Raw genomic sequence first — 16794 nt, forward strand, 5'->3', positions numbered from 1 at the left:
TTTCTTCACATCTTTACTCCTCCATTCTTCCACTCCTTCAATCCTCCATTCCTTCACTCCTTTACTCCTGCATTCCTTCACTCCTTCACTCCTTCTCTCCACCATTTCTCCACTCCACCATTCCTTTACTCTTTTACTCCTCCATTTCTCCACTCCTTTGCTCCTCCATTTCTTCACATCTTTACTCCTCCATTCTTCCACTCCTTCAATCCTCCATTCCTTCACTCCTTTACTCCTCCATTCCTTCACTCCTTCACTCCTTCTCTCCACCATTTCTCCACTCCACCATTCCTTTATTCCTTTGCTCTTCCATTCCTTCACTCCTTCACTCCTTCTCTCCACCATTTCTCCACTCCACCATTCCTTTACTCCTTTGCTCTTCCATTCCTTCACTCCTTCACTCCTTCTCTCCACCATTTCTCCACTCCACCATTCCTTTACTCCTTTGCTCCTCCAATTCTTCACACTTTTACTGCTCCATGCCTCCACTCCTTTACTCCTCCATTCCATGACTTCTTCACTCCTCCATTCCTCCATTTCCTCACTCCACCATTCCTTTACTCCTCCATTCCTCCACTCCTTTGCTCCTCCATTTCTTCACATCTTTACTCCTCCATTCCTCCACTCATTTACTCCTCCATTCCTCCACTCATTTACTCCTCCATTCCTCCACTTCCTCACTCCTCCATTCCTTTACTCCTTCACTCCTTTACCCCTCCATTCCTCCACTCCTTCGGTCCTTTATTCCTTCATTCCTCCATTTCTCTACTCCTTTATTCATTCACGTGCAAACACACACAATGTTTCAGTGAGGATATTTTCACTCTGTGACGTGAAAATACACACACACACACACACACACACACACACACACACACACACACACACACACACAAAGGAGCTCATAGCCGTGCGGCCTGCCGGCCCGGCCGTGTCATTATGTCAATCACTTCCGACTTGAGTGCTACCATCTGCCTCCCTAATGAATCCAGCTCACTCTCTCTCTATCTCTCTCTCTCTCTCTCTCTCTCTCTCTCTCTCTCTCTCTCTCTCTCTCTCTCTCTCTCTCTCTCTTTGTCTCTCCTTCTCTCTATCTCTCTCTCTCTTTCTCCCTGATTTTTCTCTAGCTCTCTGTGTATCTGTCTCTCTACCTCTCTTATCTCTCTATCTTTAGCCCTCTCTTTTTTTCTCACTCTTTATAAATATCTCTGTGTACACACACACACACACACACACACAAAGAGAGACAGCATGGGATATACATATATTAAAGCTGTCTATATATATATATATATATATATATATATATATATATATATATATATATATATATATATATATATATATTTAGACAGCTTTAATTCATCAGGTGTGACCAAAACATTATCCATTGTCTAAATTTTACCTCTGGTTGCCATGGAAACGTTGTTTCTTTGCATTTGTTTTCATTTTTCCTCCACCAGTCATTTCTACAGTTTCTGTTTTTCTTATAGCAACAAGCAACATGTAGGAATTTTACATTTACAATGTAATAATTTTAAACAGATTTAATGATTATTTACTTTCATAAATCATGATTGTTATTATTAAATGCACTGGTTCCACTATAGTCCATATTGTCATTTCTTAACCAGAAGAAGAAGAAGAAGAAAAACCGGCCAGTCTGCGTATCACTGACCTGAACTGAATTTATTGTAAACACAAGACGACAACATCCAACTGTACTCGATTGAATGAAATTACACTGTCACTGGTATTATTTTTATATAGATAGATTTCTACATGTAGTTTACTGAACACACAAGTCATGTTTTATTTATTATTTGGACTATAACAACATTTTGCAATGAATTCTATCATTCTGAGCATCCCATCTTCATTTCAAAGGTTCCTTTGTCACCACACATTTCTCACTTGTCATCTTAATGCAGTGTCCCAGTCCTAATGGCCATTATGGAGCCATAGAACATCTCTCTACATCCATTATGAAGACAATGTTGTTATTATAAACCACAAACCCGCTTTAAGAAACAGCCAATCTGCTCAAGGCTCACATCAATCAATAAGGTATTTAATCAGAGTGGAACACTCTGGATTTACATCTACAGGACAGATGTCATCTTTACGGTAACCTCTCTGTTTCCTGCACAGCAAAGTATAGTACAGCAACGCAAAAGTACAGATCTCCCCTTCTTTATGGTGCATGTAAGCACTTTCACATAAACGTGCATAATCTTAAGAGACAGCTCTGAGAAAGGGAACAAATGAAAGTCCGGCGCAGAATAATAAAGCCAAGTATCAGCATTTCTTTTGTATTCGGAAATCAACACGACTCAGTTATGTATTTTCCAGAGCAGTGTTATATCGGCCTCTCCCATGGCTCTGGCTGTAATTCACAAAACTGCTACCACACACTTTCCTCAGCCTCTAAAGGGCAGGCTTGTCATTTGTTGTGAGGCACAAAGCTTGCGCTTCAGCAATGAAACTCATCTTGGAGGTTAAAAATAGGTTCAGTGTGGTTAAATAGGACACTGGCAGTGTCCTATTTAGGTCTATTTAGGACCTTTCAGGTCTTTTTCATGTCTTCAACTTTCACAGTTTGTTATGGTGGTTAGCATAACTAGATACAGCAGTGTGTGCACTCATCAAAACAGTGCTGTGTTTTTCTCTGGTTCCTTTCAAAGAAGCTTCAGTTAATACCCAATATACTGTGAATTATGTGGTGATGACAGAATAACAGCCAGCAGTACTTTCCAAAAAATTAGGGACAGAGGCAACAAAAGGCTGTTACAGTTGTGTAATGCTTAAAAAGCACCTGGTGGTTAATTGGCAACAGGTCAGTAACATGACTGGGTATAAAATGAACATTTCAGAGAGGCTCAGTCTTTCAGAAGTTAAGATGAGGAGGGCTTCACCACTCTGTGAAAGACTGCACGATTAAACAGTGCAACAATTCAAGGTTAAAGGTTCTCAACCCAAAATAGTGAAGAACTTTAGTTTTTCTTCATCTATGGACTTAATAGCATGCAAGGGACAAGGCAAAGAAACAGTACTTGCTGGCCATGATCTTTGGGACCTAGGACAGCACTGCATTAAAAACGGGTATGATTCTGTAGTGAAAATCACTGAATGGGCTCAGAAACACTTCTGAAAACCACTGTCTGTGAAAACAGTTTGTCACTGCATCCACAAATGCTAATTAAACCTCTTAAACATAAAGACGAAACCAAATATAAAGAGGATCCAGAAATGCTGCTGCCTTCTCTGGGCCTGAGCTTATTTAAAATGAACTGAGGCAAAGTGGAAAAGCGTCCAGTTATCTGATGAATCAAAATTTGAACTTCTTTTTGGAAATCATGGACCCTGCGTCCTCCGGGCTAAAGACCATTCAGATTGTTCTCAGTGCACAGTTCAAAAACTAGTATTCATGTTGGTATAGGGGTCCATTAGTGCATTTAGTTCCTAAACACTTACAGAGTGTTGTAAATAGAAGAAGTAATGAAACACAGTAATAAACATGCCCCTGACCCAACTTTTTTGGAACATGTTGCTAGCATCAAATTCAAATGGGCGTATATTTTTCAAAAAACAATAAAATTTCTCAGTTTCAACATTTGATTTGTTGTCTTTGTACTTTTTTTAATGGAATATGGGGTTGAATTTTGTTTTTATTTACAGCTTTTTTAGAAATGGCATTGTACATGAATACGAGCCAGTATATTGCTGTTACATCTTACTGGTCACTTTCTGAAAAACCTTGTAGCTCCACATTGAAGGTATATAGTTTGAGACGGTAGCTCATCTGTTGTACTATCTGTGTTAGCGTTACATCAGTGGTCAGTTAATGAGCCTCTCTTAACTGTTTTTTGAGGTGGTGGCTCACACTTAACATAGCAGGGACACCTATATTTTTACATTATATTATATTTTGCATTACACATGCACACAGACATACTGTATTATACATAATATAGTTACATATTATTCACTCACTGAGCACTTTATTAGGTACACCTACCTTGTATTGAAATATGTTGTCCATTTTACCAGCTCCACTTACTGTATAGCTGCACTTTGTAGTTCTACAGTTACAGACTGTAGTCCATCTGTTTCTCTGATACTTTGTTAGCCCCCTTTTACCCTGTTCTTCAGTGGTCAAGACCCCCACAGCACCACCACAGAGCAGGTACTATTTGAGTGGTGGATCATTCTCAGCACTGCCGCAACACTGACATGGTGGTGGTGGTGTTAGTGTGTGTTGTGCTAGTACGAGTGGATCAGACCCAGCAGTGGTGTTGGAGTTTTTATACAGTGTCCACTCACCGTCCACTCAATTAGACACTCCTACTTTGTCTGACCACCTTGTAGGTGTAAAGTGAGAGACGACAGCTCATCTGTTGCTGCACAGTTTGTGTTGGTCATCCTCTAGTCCTTCATCAGTGGTCACAGGATGCTGCCCACAGGACTTTGTTGGCTGGATATTTTTGGTTGGTGGACTATTCTAAGTCTAGCAGTGACACTGAGGTGTTTAAACACTCCTACAGCACTCCTGTGTCTGATCCACTCATACCAGCACAATACACACTACCACCACATCAGTGCTACTGCAGTGCTGAGAATGATCCACAACCCAAACAACCCCTGCTCTGTGGTGGTCCTGAACATTGAAGAATAGGGTATGCAGAGACTACAGTCTGTAATTGTAGAACTACAAAGTGCACCTTTACAGTAAGTGGAGCTGATAAAATGGACAATGAGTCAAGGAATGTGAACCTAATAAAGTGTACATAATTACTCAAATACCAATATTACTTTTTCCATACACCTGTAGAGTAGCTGTTTCTAATAAAATGGCCAGTCACTGGACGTACAAGGTAGGTTTTTCTAATAAAGTGGCCAGTAAGTGGACATACAAGGTAAGTGTTCCTAATGAAGTGCATGGGAGTGTATTGGGTTTAATAGTTTTTCAATGGCATTGTGGACTAAAAGGAAGGAGCCATCATTTATCACAATTTATCATCATTTATAATCAATGTCCATTTCACTGTCCTACATTAGATTACACTGTCCATCACACTAATTGACTAAAAGTACACTTTAACAAGTGACATTTATTCATTACAAACTTCCTTTATGATAGAAGGCAACTAATGTTTGTGTGTGTGTGTGTGTGTGTGTGTGTGTGTGTGTGTGTGTGTGTGTGTGTGGTTTATAAAGCAGCCTGTGACCTGGCAGAAGGATCAGAGTGTCTTGTGTCATGTGCAAGAGAGTTTTAAAGAGACACATATGAACACTGCAATTGCACAAATTGATGCAACCATGATGTCAGTGGGACCAAAACAAACTCCAAATTATTTCAGACAGGAGAGCGCTGAGGTTGCAGACTGACCGCAGACACATGGCTCCATTTCATCGGCACAGACTGAATCAGTAAAGGATTCCAAGACCGTCATAGTCAGAAAACAGCTGCATTCTCTAAGCTCTTTAAGAATGAGAAGAACAACCTCTCACACTCTTAAAAAAGATGGTTCTTCAAGGGTTTTCTTTGGTAAAGACAATAGTTCTATGTAGAACCTTGAGTCATTTGCTTGCTTAAGTGATTCTTTGCCTGGTGAAATGGTTCTTCAGATAGATGGATAATACATTGGTTTGATATGGAAAACACTCTACTTGTATGGTCCACTGTTGGTGTTTTGTAGGCACCCAGTCTATTTTAAACTAACTTTTAACTAAAACATTTATTAAATGCACCTGGCCTTGAAGTTGTAAGGGAAAGATTCTATTAAATCTGTCTGTAACCCTAAACCTAGCCTCTAGGTAAAACCTACGACCTCTTCTACACCTAATCTTAACCTTAGCGTTGTTGATAATCAACTGAACATCATCAGAAGGTTTGTTAATAATATGAGTATCTGTAGAGCATCTATAGAGGACCCTCCAAATAAAGTGTGGCCAAACCTTTCTCATGGTTCTATAGAGCACAAAATAGGGTTCTTCTGTTGTAAAAAGCTCGACATTGTAACAACAGCAGAACATACAATAGATTCTTCATAAATCTTTCTTCTCCTCCTCTTTCTTGTCTTTCTTCCTTTCTTCTTTTTCTCTAATCCTTCTTTTCTACCGTCCTTCAGTCTTTCCTTATTTCTTTGGCCCAATCCCGTTTCACCCCTTGCCCCTACCACTTAGCGCTTAGTTTTGCTTTATTACGTGTAGGGGTAGGGTGTCTAGATTTTTGTTAAGATAGAGAGGTAGGCCGGAGTGTTAGAGCTGCATGGCCCTCCAAACTGAGGTTTTTTTTAGAGGCACACTCCAAACAGAGTGATATGAGGAAAAAAGAAAACCGGAAAGATGGCTGCGTGAGCGAGCAGAGAAACCCACAAATGTGAGAATTTTCTCAGTTAAAAAAAATCGATTTGTATTGTATTGTCTTAGTTTAATGGCTTTTGAATGTATTATGGTCCTTCTCATCTTAACAAGCATTAAACAATCACTGGTAGTTTGGTGATGTATTGCTGGCTAGCTAGATAAATTTCCTGTTCCACCTTAAATAGTCCAGCAGTTCTCAGAATGGAACTGCTGCTCCATTTAAGGTGAAATGGGAAATTTGAACAAGAAGCTGGTGAATATCTGACTTCACTGAAGAATTCACTGAAGAAATAGGGGTGGACGATAATAAACAATTATCACATCCCCCTTTTTCAAGGCGTTTGATACCCTAAATGTAACTAAAGCCCAGCAGAGAGGAGCTGAACTTTCCCCTCCTCTGCTGTCATTTATTTGAGGGTCCCATTTCATAGGGGAAGACTTCAACCACTACTTCTTATAATTCAGCAAAGTGGCAAAGTGACACTCAAAAACAAGGGGTAGGGTAAAAATAAGAAATGGGATTGGACCTTTTTTCCTTTGTTTTTCTGCATTCTTTTCCTCCTTTCTTTTTTCTGCACCTTACTTTGGATTTAAATATACATGAAAACAGCCGGAATGCATGCTGTAATACTGTACACTTGCACTGTTGTGTCGTGTGAGGTTTGTCAGGTGCCCTTCATCAGTCTTTACTTGGACAAAGCAACTTTGTTGGAAAACTCTCATCTTTCCCATTTCTTACTTAGATTGTGAGAAGCAGAAAATGCAAGTTCTGAGACTGAACTTCGGAGGTGTGGAAAAATATCCGTGCAGCTTTCTTTGAGAAACTAAAAGTAAGTCTCCTGAAAGTAATGGAAGCCGCAATAAAAGCAGAGTGAACACACTAAATACTGTTAATAATGTTGATTATTCTCTGGAATTCTCTGCTAAATATGTTGTTTGCAATTTTTTCTGAGACAGAAAATTGAGTGAGGTGTACTCACACTTTTGATTGAAAATGAATAAATGGTGTTCTCAGAGCAGTGAACTGTATCTAAGTTAACTAGCTTAAATCTGTGAACTTACAATGATTATTTTACCTTCATTATTTAATTCTTACCATATTAACCGTTTAAAATCCCAAGCTTATTACAAACTAATGCTTATTATCATTGCTATTGGAAGAAAACCTTGTATTTCCATTTTTGTCGTTTTTCAGTTTTTGACATAATTTAAAAGTATCTGTTGTCCTTTACATTGTGTATAAATTTCATGAAGAATTAACCAGACAAAACTACCCAAAATTACTTGGAAAAACGTCTGGTTCCACTGACTTACATTAAAAGTAATGTAAGATTTTTCCTTCTCCTGTAAAGTTACCGTTTTGGAGATGCAAGGTTTTCTTACAACAACAGCGATATTCAGTAATTACTTCACTGCAAACATCTTTAGGTTATAGAAGTATGCAATTAAATGTTGGGTCTGCCAGCGGTCCCTGGCCGTTTTAAGGGGTTAAGTTAAATGAATTCATGCATCATATAAAAATGATCAGTTGAAATAATCAGTGTTTCTTGACATCTTTAGTGTGACTGATTTGAGTACATATGAGTGCATGTGATTTCACTGATTACACATTCAGTCAAGTGTTTAAAAAGCCACTAGTTATGGTTGTATATGTAATGTAAATAAATATTATAAAATATTATAAAATATTCTAAATAAAAAATATAAATTTATATGTAATTTTTCAGAAATATAAATGCAACAGTGCAAAACTTTGTTTCTGTCAAACTATTTTTAATGTGTCACAGTAATGCATTGAGCTGTTCTGAACATTTGAGAACAAACTAGGAAAAATCTGACTATAACATCAAATAAACCAGCAAAAAATAAACAAAAAAATAAAATCAGAAATATTAAGGCGGTGTTGAGAATTAAAAATGTGTTTAGATTATAAACATGATACACATTCTATGGCTTTATGGTTAACCCTACAGTTGTGTGCAGATGTTTGAACACCCCCCAGTCAAAGGAATATGATAATATGACACTTAAATTTAATAATGGTAATATAATAATGTAATATGGCAATATATGTTTAGTGTACAATTTCTATTTTTTGCTTGTATAACATACTGTACATACTTGATATACACATCCATATACATATACATATCACTGTTGACAGGACAAAACCTTGTATCTCCATTTTTGCCATTTTTCAGTTTTGTGACAGTTTGAAAATGCCTGTTCCCCTTTACATTATATGTAAATTTCAGAATGACCAGACCAAAAGAAATGGTCCAAAATGACTTGGAAAAAACTCTGGTTCCATTGACTTACATTGAAAGTAGCAAAGGTTTTTTCCTTCTCCTGTAAAGTTACCATTTCAGCAATACAAGGTTTTGTTCCAACAACAGTGATATACTTACAGTGCAAAATGTGCCATAACTTTTGCACATATCACATCTTAGGTTTTATTTATTTTTCACACTTGTTAAATTCATCAAACAAACAGTAACTACATGTTAAAATGTGCAGATGTGTGTCTCTGTAGAGGATGTTTTGACTTATTTTCACTCAGAAAATCAACAACACATCATTTGACCAGGGGCACCCAAACTTTTGCATACGACTGTGTGTTCTTCTCTCTGGTCCCCGTCTTCTTCATCCTTATTCAGAAACAGGTGTGAAAGAGAGCCCCTTTTGCCTCTCTGGCACTTTTCAGAGGCACATGCAAAAAGCCAGAGTGACATGAATAAGCAAACAGAGCACGTCAGGAGCATTTTCCTTATATAGAGGCATGAGAAACAAAAGTTGTTTTTCCTTTTAAGAGGACAGCCATCAGCCATAATAGCCCGTCTTTGTGAATTTCAAATGAAACCATCTGGCCCTTGGTCACTTTCAAGGGAATAACACATTAATAATCTAATTTCAATATCTGAACGCAGGCAGAAATTTGTAAGATTAATAATATCTTCAGGCAAGTTCTGACTCACACCCTCTTACTGATATACTCCTCTTAAGCTGAATCGCTCCAACTTTATGACTGTCTCCCCCAAAAAGTTTCTTTAACGAGAGAATCTGTCATCTAGTGCTCATAAAATTTCATATTCCATGACTAATTTGTCTTAAACCTCTTTCATTTTCCTGTTAGCCTGTCTTCAAGAGTCACTTATCCATGATACAATGATAGTTTTAAATGAATTCACCTTTTTCAACGTTCCAAAAATGCAAGTAGCCAAATTAAAAAGCAATGAAACATGAGAGCGCTTATTTCATCAGACAAGGTTGCACACAATTGTCTATTAATACATTAAAAATAATCACTAACATCCATCGCAATTAACGCATGACAAAGGTGGTTTAATAAATAAGTCTTTATTTCTCTGGGCAACAGCTGAACCCGACCAAAAGCTTCACAAACAAAAAACACATATTTGGTAAGAAGGCCTGCAGTGTTTCAGAGATGACATTCATAACATTTGTGATTATAAATATTGTCCCATGTACAAGAGTAGAAAAAACTATAGAAATATGACTGTACAAAATATACACGTCTACCCATCGACCCAGCCTCTGTTTTTGCGCAAAATGTTGGGCTGCTCTCTTCCTCCAATGAGAAAACGAAGAAAGGAAGGATTAGCGGAGCAGTGGTGAGGCGGTAAATGACTGATGCAGGAGGATGGTGATTAGAATAACATTGTGCATGGTCAACTAAAACAGTTAGAAATATAAATGAAATTCATAATTACATTCACTGTACATATATATATATATATATATATATATATATATATATATATATTACTGTGCAAAAGTCCTTTTCATGTATTAAGCATGTCCACACTTTACCTTCAATACAACCTCCATTCTTTTTCAAGACTCACTGTCAGTGTTTTAAACTAATTAGAAAGGATGTTTTCCCACACCTCCAAAGTTCAGTCATAGAAGTTGGTTGTATTTTCGGCTTCTAACGATCCAGGATTACAATTACAAATTTAGAATCATCATTGCATAAAACCTTACTACTCAGAGCCCCAGACTGAAATGTGTGGCCATAAATGAATGAATGCATGGTGGTATGATCACAGTCAACTCGGCACTATTCATTCCACTATTTATACTGCACATCTCTGGTTACTCAGTGGGGCTTCCTGACAGCTACACATCCTTTCAGACCCATAGCACTGAGTTTTCAATACAAGTCAAGTCAAAGTTTATTTCGCTGCTGTCGGGACAAAACGTCGTATCTCCATTTTTGTCAGTTTTTGACATACTTTGAAAATATCGGTTTTCCTTCACATTGTGTGTAAATTTCATGATGAATGGACCATAAGAAACGGCCCAAAATGACATTAAGAAACTCTGGTTCCATTGACTTAGATTAAAAGTAAAGTAAGTTTTCTTCCAACAACGATTTATATAGCGCTTTTTTACAACAGACGTTATCGCAAAGCAGCTTTACAGAACAACAGGTCCAAGCGTCGCCAATAGCAACAGCAGCAAGGAAAAATTCCCTAAGAACAAGAGGAGGAAATCTTGAGAGGAACCAAAACTCAAAAGGGACCCCATCCTCCTCTGGTCGACAGAAACATCTGTGGATTTTTTCTAAAGTAACCATGGAGCTTGATTTTCTCTCTCAAACATAAAAGCTTTAAGTGCTGTTTATCTGATGGTGACAGTTTTGGGGGTCTATCAGGTCTCACGTGTTTGTTAGGGGTCCCGTTCTCTCTGTATCTTTTAATCACATCCAACTCCAGTTTTGGAGCCTCTTGTTTTTTTCCACTTATTTTCTTTTCACTTTCCTCTTCCATCTGTAATCATACAAAGAAGCTGCTGTCCATCCCAAAGTCCAGACCTCAACATCATTGAATGAGTTTGTATTTATTTGGCTCATGAGAAGCAGAAAAAGTAACCAGTGTCTAAGATGGAACGTTGGAGGTGTGGAAAAACATCCCAGCAAGGTTTATTTCTTTGACCAACTAAGAAAATCTAATGAAAAGAATGTGGACACACGAAATACTGAAAAAGCTGATATTATATTCAGTCAGTGAGGTCATTTAACTAAAAATTAAAAATAAATAAAGGGTAATCTCTGACTTTTGCACAGCGCTGAGTACTCTGTATATGATTTATAAATTATATATAAGCATACATTATTACTTACATATAAATAAAGTTAAGAACATTTCAGAATTCATCATTTCTATTTTCTTTGAACATTATCAAACATTGCAAATGAAAAACAAATACAATAAATTCTTGCTTCTCTGTAAATATTTCAAGGATGGAGATTAGACTCTCTTGTGACATTCAGCTCTTTATAGCTCAGCTTTGCCTTTTTTTCCCTTTATCCCCCCTTTTTTTCACTAGTGCCTGGGAGAATTTTTCCTCTCCCCTTGGTTTTTCTCTGCGCTAAGCTTTGTGAAGCACATATGGAGGACTTGGGGCCAAATAGTGCAGCAGCAGCAACAGGTTTGGCTTTTCTCCACGCCCCCCCGCCCACGCTCTGTCTCAGCCTGGGTACCAGTGCTACCATCAGATGAGAGAGACTCAGGAAATTCAATCAAAATCAAAGCAAATGAGGTTTCAACCCATAACCAGGTCAATGTACAGTCGAACACTAATTATATACAAGGAATGCGCACTGTCGGAAGAGTCGATCCTCAGTGAAATGTGCACCGAAAATGAAAAAAAACAATGAAGATATCAAAATCAGAATGAGTGTTTTCATCCATGAATATGAAACGACAGTGTGCTGTCAATGATGGCTAAATTGTGTTGCAAATGAGACTGCAAGGAGGGTGAGAGCAAGAACGAGAACGTGTGTTATGCACCTCAATTAGAGTCGACAGTGGATGGAGATCATTAATGGAGCTGATGCTGCTACTGCTGCAGGGTTCTTTAGTCTAATTGGAGGAATCTGAATTATTTGCTAATTATCAAAGAAGTGAATCATTCCCCAAGTACAGGAAAATATTACCCAAAACAGGGTGGACATGAACGTCCGCACTTCTGCACCAAAGACTGTGTGGTATTATACATTCAGCTGTCTATCAGAGGAAATGAACTCGCAGTGAGAAACACAATGACATTGCATTATGAGTAATTAAGTTGTTTTTGATGAGATACATCACACAGGTGTGCCTCAGCGCCCCAGACTGAAGCGCACAGCCATAAGTGATTGAGTACATGGTGGTACAATCACTGTCATCTCCGCACTATTCATTCCATTCCATGCACCTCAATTTGGGGTTCTGAGGGACCCTTGAAAACTGTGGGATGTGGGCACGCACACACAGGGAGTGGGATGCTTTACGTACACATACACTGGCCCCAAAAAGTATTTGCGATTTTTTGAGATTTGTGCCATATTTAAATCAAGCCATAAGCCACAAGAAGCCATGTGTTACTGTGATTGTATCTATTCTCAGGCAGAATGCGAAGCAGGTTTCTGAAACCCCCCTAACCTGAGGTGAAATCACTGTAATGCACAGCCTATCAGGGCTTACTGCTTTTATAAAACAACTTCAATCCGGTCAAATAAAGTTTCAATAAATAATTTAGGTTATAAATGATAATAATCCCAATAAACAATTCTTCCACTATGAAATATATAGTGGTTTGTTTAGAGTAGTGGCTCTCAGGGATCCCCAGATGGTCCACATTCTCGCTTTATCCCTGGGCACTGAACATTATGTTGAAGCAAAAATCTGGAGGATTGCTTTGAGAATCGCTGGCTCAGATTATGCTGTTGTTACCAAGCAGCCATGCACTGCTGACTTAGCACAAGATGTTTCAGCGCCCCCCATCATTTTATACTGCAGTATGTGTATGTATATTTTTGATTTTCCTAGCAAACAGTCCCTGATTTGGTCCACTGTGGGCTAACTGTGGGCAGTGTGGGCTTGGGCAATGCCACATAATCCCAAACTGGCCCTGGATGGGCTAGTGTGCATCTGACCTGCACCACCATTCTGGAATGTGGTCCAGTGTGGACACTAGTGTTCTGAAATATGGTGAACTTTAACAAACCCTCACAAAAGGCTCACTTAGTCAAGGCTCAGTTAGGGGCAGCCAATTGGGGGCCACTAGTCAAGCTCTAAGTGGGCCCCTACAGATGGAGATGCAGAAATCTTCATCTTATTAGCAGTTGTGCCACCAAATTACCATTCCATCTGCTAATGTTCACTATGATAGCTCCTCTATGTGACTTCTTGTGTTAACAACAAGGCACTCATCTGTTTCTCACACTTGGTTTAATAAACTTCTGGCAGATCTAATCCAAAATATGGATACCTAAAGTTTGTAAAACTTTCAAGTAAAACACTGACGCCTTGCTTGAACATAAATAGAAAAACAGCTTAGCCTGTTAGCTATTATGCCTGTTTAGCCTGCTATACTGTAATCTAGTTGTTAAGAAAATAAGTCGACAGCCTCTCAGTTTAAAGAAAAGTGGGCTCTTACTTCATCTGTCAATACACTCTGTGGTCCATGCAAGCAGCAGTCCATCTACAGTGCAATGAGTTTTGATGACTATAGCTTTCTTTTGGAAAATCATTCTTTCAAAATGCATCAGGTTTGTTTCAGATCGGCATCGTTTGAGCAGCTTCTTTGCAAATTCTGCAGATTTACATCCTTCATGTAAATCTTTACAGTGGTGTTAGTGCAGTCTGGCTGGAGTCTACCATCAGTTTGATGTTATGCTAAAAGTGTAAAGAGTTTTTCTTTGAAATACCACTTTATGGATAAATTGTCCAAAGTAAAGTCGAACTATTTCAACTAAGTTGAAATACTTTTGGGGGCCACTGTACATGCACATACATACACACTTACACTAGAGGAGGGGGTGGTTCACACATGTGTGCACACACACACAAATACACACAATTAACTTTATTCCACGTCCCACCTGTCACTACCCCACTTAGAATCATCTGGTGAGTTATATCAGAGAAACTCCACCAGCAAATAATAATAAAAAGAAATAAATACCTTGACAGTAAATTGTTTCTGTCGTAGCAAAGCCTTGCATCTTTATAGAGGAAAGAAAACATTTATACATAAAGATTGTTAAAGGGCCCATATTCTACATTTTCATGTATTTAGTTTTTTCTGTTGAGGTCCATTCTTAATTTCTATGTAACCATCCTCAACCTCTCTTTTATCTCTTTGAATTAATCAGGGTGTTTCATTACTGTGCCTTTAAGACTGGTATACAGTACCATACAGAGGTTTTAGGCACTTAGGCCTATTATTTAAAAACCTTTGTTTGGGCAATAAATATGTTTGCTCTTGTACAATTACTGTGTATCATTAGAATAAACACAAATAAACATAAATTTAGTCAAAAGTACGAATTTCCTAACTTCCAAAAAGTAGCAGCTTGTGAGTTATTTTTGAAGGACAAAGCTTGGTTACAGATTTCTCCTTGATGCCCCCAGTCATCGCTTGAATCTCATCACAAGCACACTTGATTTACTGTAAACAAGTTTTCACTGGCATTGCAGGTTGACTACAAGTGGTGGGTCGTAGGGACATCACTAGGCCAGTTTTAGGGATGCTTTGGACCCCCTTAATGTTATTTGGCCAACCTTTCCATATGCATTTATGGCAAATTATAGTCATAAAGCTGGCTGTCGGGTTTTAGCTAGCTAAGTTTGGGTTTACAGAGTTAGGCTAACACTAACAATATCTAGTTGGCAAGCCAACTAGTTTAAGAGCTAGAATTAATGGTATTTTTTATATTTCTCCTCAGTATTAGTAAACTGTGATGGTAAGTGATCAATAAGAAAGCGAGAGGGAGCTGTTGAAGCTTTCAATTTAAAATAATACCAACTTTAATTTAACTGAGAAAATACTTTTGTCACTTTGACCATGAAATTCTGTCACTTAGCTTATTAAACATGCCTACAGAGCAAAATCACACTCTTTCTGATTGCACCAACTGAGACCGAGCTGATCTATGATCTGTGTACTTGGCGACCTTACAGCTTTTCTAAGTAAGAGGAGATAGCATTGCTTGACTTCAGTACCTGTGCTTGATCTGTCTTTGCTGTACATGGATGGAAAGAGTGTTTAAGGCATACTAGCTCTCCAAACTACAAAGAGACACATCTACTTTGTGCCTGTTTGACCAAATAGCCATTACTTGGTCAATTTTTTGACTGTTGCTGTCCAATGAACAGACCTTTGGGGCTCCCTAATACAGACTTAGCCCCCTGTCCGTAAGCCTCTAATGATGCCCACTGGCCAGATAAATGTTTTAGTCTAATTTTCATAGGTAAGTAAAACTTTTGCACAGTACTGTAAGTAAATAAGCTCTGCTCTTTGTGTCTCATTCAAAGAGCAGTCAGGACTGCAACACTCCTTATGACTTCAAAATGAATGGGTGGGGCAAGACATAGGCTGAATAGGTGGTCAATGGCATAAATATATTCACAGACACTGAATTCAAAATAGCCTTGCTTTGCAGCCGAGTTTTATATATGAATTGTATGGACTGGGGAGTGAAAGTACATTTGCACACATAAAAAATTAAATACTACATCAAGTAAAAAATAAGGTAAATTTTGCGTTCAGTGATGGGCCCTTTAAGCAGTTTTGGACCATTTCTATTGGCCCATTTGTCCTGAAGTGTTCACACAATGAAAGGGTCAGCTGGCATTTTCAAAATAAGAGAAAAAAGAAGTCAAAAAATGGTGTTGAGGTTTACTTATGACAGCCATGAAATGTCAGTGAGATCATTTTCCCACCTGGCAACAGTGTCAGTAATGACATAAGGAAATCAGGGCCCGGATCCTTGATCTCTTCAACGTAATACAGGAATCAGCCAGAGAAGACAGCGCTTATTTCTGAAATATACAGAACATTCTACATTCGGGATGGATCACAGCATGAAGTAAGAAGAAAACTTGGATATGAATGCTATATCCAAGATGGTGCAGGTCAGTGCATGCATGTACAAGCTAAAGTACATGTACATACAGGATCCGAGGAGGGTTCTTTTCAATAACGGCAGCAATTACTCTCAAATTACAAATGTTTGCATATCATGTGCAGAAAGGAGGCCGCTGACGTGAGGCGCCAATGGTCATGAACCGTCTGTGCAATGCATCGTGGATAAAGCAGGTGATGTGCAAGAACTCAAAGCAAACGGATGGATTTCAAAGCCATAGCATAGCAGAGAGTGAGCGTAGTGCGCGGGAGCACTTCGGATTCTCTGATCAATCAGAGACCGTTCCGAGATTGAGCATTGTAGAGACAAGTCATCCAGTCTAGGCTTTAGGCATCCAGGAAAGAATGGCTTCTCTGCAGTTAGCGTGTTATTACCCCCCCTTTGTAAAGACCACAGCAAAGCCAATGGGCAGCTTTTCTGTCAGATGTGATTGGTGATGAGGTTTGGTGGACAGACAGAGGAACGTTTGGACTGTTGTGGTGAGAGAGGCA

General features: G+C 38.5%; 1 protein-coding gene across 1 annotated transcript in view; it reads right to left on the bottom strand.

Annotated features, from left to right (window-relative positions):
* Positions 1-10694: 10694 nt before the first annotated feature.
* The window catches only part of ksr2 (kinase suppressor of ras 2), a 168192-nt gene continuing 162092 nt past the window's right edge, over positions 10695-16794 (bottom strand). Inside the window, exon 22 of the mRNA XM_017705064.2 lies at positions 10695-16794. This exon is cut by the window's right edge and continues 30 nt beyond it. The gene's annotated coding sequence lies outside the window, so the exon portion shown is untranslated.

The sequence above is a fragment of the Pygocentrus nattereri genome, chromosome 20 (genome assembly GCF_015220715.1).
Source record: "Pygocentrus nattereri isolate fPygNat1 chromosome 20, fPygNat1.pri, whole genome shotgun sequence".
Classification (NCBI taxonomy): Eukaryota; Metazoa; Chordata; class Actinopteri; order Characiformes; family Serrasalmidae; genus Pygocentrus; species Pygocentrus nattereri.